Source organism: Lolium rigidum, chromosome 1, assembly GCF_022539505.1.
Source record: "Lolium rigidum isolate FL_2022 chromosome 1, APGP_CSIRO_Lrig_0.1, whole genome shotgun sequence".
NCBI classification, from domain to species: Eukaryota; Viridiplantae; Streptophyta; class Magnoliopsida; order Poales; family Poaceae; genus Lolium; species Lolium rigidum.
In genome coordinates, this window is record NC_061508.1 from 53319756 (window position 1) to 53325481 (window position 5726).

Here is a 5726-nt window from a genome sequence, read left to right on the forward strand (position 1 = left end):
CCTCTCTCGTGACCTAACCCTAACACGCTCAGGTGACTGCGAGGCGATGGCATCGCCGCCATGGTCGCCGCCACGCTCCGGCCAACTCCCCCCCCCGCTGACCTCGCCGCCGATACCACCTGAACCGTCGTGCAACGATCTATCGATCTACCCGTACGGTTTCGCCGATCTCTTCTTCCTCTGTCAGATCGCCACCCTTCTGGATCTCGCAGAGAATCGCCTCCGGCGATCTGTGATCTCCGACGATCTCCGACGAGCTGGGGTCCTCACTGTCGACGCGAACGTGTGCCTGGGACTGACCTGGCGCGGGTGCTTCCTTGGTAGCACATGTGCCGTCGTTCCCCTGGGTGTTGTGCTGTGCGTGTGCTCGTCGGCGTAACACCGGCGCCTACCCTGGACTCGCAGATGCTACGGCCGCGCGGGCACTGCCTCGCCATGCCGTGGCTTCTGCTTCCAGGCGCTGGTAACCTCTCCTGCTCCTCCTCCTTCTCACCATGTCTGTGCGCCTCCCAGGTTACTGTGCTTCTTCCTCCACTGTCTTCCAGGCATCCTGATGATCCTATGATCATACAGGCCTTGCTGCTGCCTATTCATTCTACACCCCCTTACTACAAGCCCTGGCCAATACACCAAGCTCTGGTTACTGACCAAGTGTGTACTTCTTGCTGTTCATGGTCATTGTTGCTCTCTCACTGCTTCTGCCATGCTATGCCTTGCTATGCTATGCTCAAAATGCTATACCATGCTACCTAGGCTTACTGGTATGCTTTTCTTGCTTGTCTAGGTATTTTGCTATGCATTACTGTGACACTTGTGATGCTCGTGAGGTGCTTCGTGCCTTCGTATGATCCAATGATCACTTGGATAAGTAAATCCCGATGGCTAGACTCTCCGTGTTGCTTGACTTGATCTAATTGATCCATTTGATCAATTAAATGTCGATGGTCAGGTTACTGATGGATTCTTTGGCTAAATGGATGGTTTACTTACTGATGCTGGTACTCAAGCATGCTTATGCTACTGTGGGTGTGTTGCTGCCTTTCAGTGATGCTACTATATACTTGTGCATGGATTAATTATGTATTCATGCCTGGACGAATTATTTGTTGATGAATTGCTTATGCAGTGTTGATTAAATGACTTTCTAAGCATGATTTGATTTTCCATGATTAATTGGGCAACAAATGGAGTCTGAATCCATTACTGGATAGTGATGATTTAATTGTTTGACATTACTTTGGATGGTTTTGTGTTTGTTGTGACCTAAGTAGCCTTGCTACTGACTGGTTGCTCACACAATTGACTAGATTTGTTGGCTACTCATCTTTGCTTGCATATTTGGGGATCATAATTAATATGAATGCCAATATGCTTGCCTGTGAAGAATTCTGGGTTTTTCTGATGGTTACTTGCCTAGGATCTTACTGTGTAGTCCTTGGTAGCTGCTATTCCTAGTAATTCATCTACTGGTGCTATCTGTGCATGTGTTCTTGCTGGTGTGTGCATCTGTGCATGTATTCTAGCTTATGTGCACAAGATCTGTATCTGGATGGTTCTAGTGTTAGTGGTTTCCTCTTCTGCCAGTGATCCTTGGTGAAAACCAAGTGATGATCACCCTTGAGCATCTGCTCATACCCCATGACCTGTGTCATGCATGAATAATGGATTGGATCCACTGGATCCACTCCAGGAACTAGGTATACCTTGTTCCAGCTCCTAGAAAGAAATGTTTTGTTGAAGCAGACTTCTGGATGGTCTCCTCCTTAAGTCACCATGATTTCTGGTGTTTGGTTGGTTTATGTGATGGTTTGTCATGTTCTTGAGCAAGAACAGTGAAGAACACTGGATGTTCTTGGTTGTGGCTTGCTGAATGATGCTCTGGTCGACTGTGCATCAATTCTAGGGTTTCTATCCTATTTATTACTGTTGTGGTTCTTCTCTGACCTTGACACCTTACCCTGGTCTGTCTAGTGACTCATCTATGTGTGTTGTGCTGTTGCTGCACAGCACCTACATGTGCTGTGGTGAAACTTGAGCCCTGGTGTGCTCAGTTTTGGTCTGCTGCTGCTCTTATCCTTGTACTGTCCAAGTCTTTGGATAAACACAAGTGTCAATGACACTTGGTTAACTGACCAAACTGAATCTATGTGATTTACTAACACTCTGGTTAGTACTGTTGCTTTATTTTGCAGGTTTTGAAGATGAATATGACCACAGAAGAATTCTTCCAAGTCATTAGTCTAGGATTTTAGTTTAGGATCAAATGATGTAATCTTCTTTTTATTTCTATTTATTTTCCATTAAATTCTTGTAATAAGAATATTGTAAAGACATTGTAAAATGTGTGTGTGATTAATAAAGCTCAAGTTTTGCTTATGAGCTTGTTGGTCTTTGTAATATTTCTATTTCTAAGTAATTGTCATATTCATAATTCAAGTTAGAATTCAAATTCATTTGAATTCATGAATTGTATTTAAACTTTGAATTCCTTTTTCATATTCAATATTACTTATTGTTTATTATTGAATTCTCAATTGAATATTACTTGTCAAATGAAATCAACTCCCAAAAATCAACAAGTTACAAAAGAAAAGAGATCATGTCAAAATTCCCTAACTCACATTGCTTAACCCTAATTGCATGTGAGAGAGAACCTCGATCCCTCTTAGGTTTAGTTGCAACAAAGCGCGAAAATTTCCCTCGTTTTGCGATGAAGTGCACATCTCATTTCTAAATCTACCCTTCGTTGATCCTATGTTCTAGGTTATTACAGTTTGGCACGAGGTGTTGGCACGCTTGCGCACGACATGCCAACCATCGACCGACGCCAACGCAACCCTAGACGACTAGTGGCACAAAGTGAGGCAGCAAACCCCCAAGACCCTGCGCAATGGCCTGGACTCCATCACCCTACTCATGCCATGGCTCATCTAGAAACACCGCAATGCTTGCGTTTTTTACAGGAGCCGGCCATCGATCTATGGCCTGGTAGATGACGTCCTGGAGGAGGCAGCGTAGTGCACCAAGGGCTGGTGCTAAGGGTTTAAGGGTAGTGCTACCGACAACATGGGATGTGCACTGATGTATGTTCTTTTGTTTCATCTCCTGGGAAAACTCTCTATCTTTTCAATGCAATGAAACGCAAAAGTCTTTTGCGTTTTATCGAAAAAAAACAATCTAAAAATGTGTCAAAATTTTGTCATTTTGGTGCTGCCTCGAATATATGGTATCTCGGGTTCAAAATTTACATGATGATAGAACTCAACATTGCCTACATCTAGATTTTTGTTTTTTGAACTTAGAATGCCATTTTTGAAATTTTGAAAAAAAACAAACTATGGGTACCTCGTCCTACAAAAGTTCACACTCGGTACTGTATATGCTATCATTCTTCCAAATTTTAAAAAGATTCTTAAAATGATTGGATTTTTTTTAACCAAGATCCTTTTGGCAAGGTGATAGCAAAAAAAGAAAAATATCGATTGGCTAAGGGGAGCGTGGTTTGCCGACCTAAAGATCACGTAGGACCTAAAACTCATGACCTTGATGTCGAGAATAGGGCCCTTCTTGAAAAATGGCTTTTCAAGCTTATTTCTGAAGAGGCAAATCAGGTTTAGTTGCAAGTTTGGTCATGAAGAAATGTTTGTCTGGGCTCAGTTGCTTGGGGAGATTGATGGTATTTCACCCACCAATGTCATTGACAATGTTTATTCGGGCATATTTTCTGCCAACTCCATGTATCGCAAGCTCAACCAAAGGGCGACGGTAGATGATATTTGGAGCTTGCCCATCTATCTTTACTATTATATTCCAGTTGGTCGTACGTCATACAACGCGTTTGGTGAAGGAGATTGGGAACATCCTGGCCATTCGATCTAATCTAACGTCTCTAAGGTACCCAAATCTTTTTCCAGGTATGCTCTAAGCCAAGTCATAATAATGTTTCCTTTCCCACTTAACCAATCGGACCTGTGTTTAGGCATAGGATTGGATGCGGCCCGGGCGCCCGGCCGTGCTATTCTCAACCAGCCACGCTTGGCTTTCCGTCATTGTAGGAACAAATTACTGATTCCTTTTAAACTGCCCATGAATGTAGGAAGGAGAATGTTTCCGTTTAAACTGCCTCGTGATTTGCTTCCCATCCAAAACAATCTGTAATTGCTACAGAGATACGCTATCAGGCGCGGGCAGATCAAGCAGGTTTGCGAGGTGGCCGACGAAGATCTACTGGAAGAAAAACTCCCACGACGTCGAGCTTCCTGCCGCTCCATGTTCCGCCTATTTTTACTATTATATTCCAGTTGGTCGTACGTCATACAACGCGTTTGGTGAAGGAGATTGGGAACATCCTGGCCATTCGATCTAATCTAACGTCTCTAAGGTACCCAAATCTTTTTCCAGGTATGCTCTAAGCCAAGTCATAATAATGTTTCCTTTCCCACTTAACCAATCGGACCTGTGTTTAGGCATAGGATTGGATGCGGCCCGGGCGCCCGGCCGTGCTATTCTCAACCAGCCACGCTTGGCTTTCCGTCATTGTAGGAACAAATTACTGATTCCTTTTAAACTGCCCATGAATGTAGGAAGGAGAATGTTTCCGTTTAAACTGCCTCGTGATTTGCTTCCCATCCAAAACAATCTGTAATTGCTACAGAGATACGCTATCAGGCGCGGGCAGATCAAGCAGGTTTGCGAGGTGGCCGACGAAGATCTACTGGAAGAAAAACTCCCACGACGTCGAGCTTCCTGCCGCTCCATGTTCCGCCTATTTTTACTATTATATTCCAGTTGGTCGTACGTCATACAACGCGTTTGGTGAAGGAGATTGGGAACATCCTGGCCATTCGATCTAATCTAACGTCTCTAAGGTACCCAAATCTTTTTCCAGGTATGCTCTAAGCCAAGTCATAATAATGTTTCCTTTCCCACTTAACCAATCGGACCTGTGTTTAGGCATAGGATTGGATGCGGCCCGGGCGCCCGGCCGTGCTATTCTCAACCAGCCACGCTTGGCTTTCCGTCATTGTAGGAAAAAATTACTGATTCCTTTTAAACTGCCCATGAATGTAGGAAGGAGAATGTTTCCGTTTAAACTGCCCCGTGATTTGCTTCCCATCCAAAACAATCTGTAATTGCTACATAGATACGCTATCAGGCGCGGGCAGATCAAGCAGGTTTGCGAGGTGGCCGACGAAAATCTACTGGAAGAAAAACTCCCACGACGTCGAGCTTCCTGCCGCTCCATGTTCCGCCTACTGCAATAAGAAGGGTGCCCGCCTTACTTCGTTCCCCTCCGCCTCCTCCGCACCATCCGCCCGCATGTAGCTAGAGCTGCATGAGGAGTCGACTGTGAGTGTGCTTGTGATGGTGTTGCTTGCGGCCTGGTTTGTGGCCGTCGCCCGTCAGAGTCATGGCAGTCGCGTGGCGGTGGCGTCGATGCGCGGCCGGGAGGAGGGAGAAGGTTCGAGTTCGTCCTGGTTGATGTCTCCTCGGCGCCAAGGGATCAGAGGTGGAGGATCTTCCCGTTGTGCCCCTTCTCTCCTTGCCTTCTTGGCAACGGTCTGCGCTAGGGTTGAGGCCGGGTTGGTGTTCCACCGACCAAGGTAGGTGACATCGGAGGTCGAACTCTGCTGCGAAGGAGTCTTTGCGGCGATGGGGGCGCTCGAGGGAAGAGGGAGAAGTACGGAGACAGGGCGCCGTGCAGGGATGCTTGCAGTTTCCGGAGC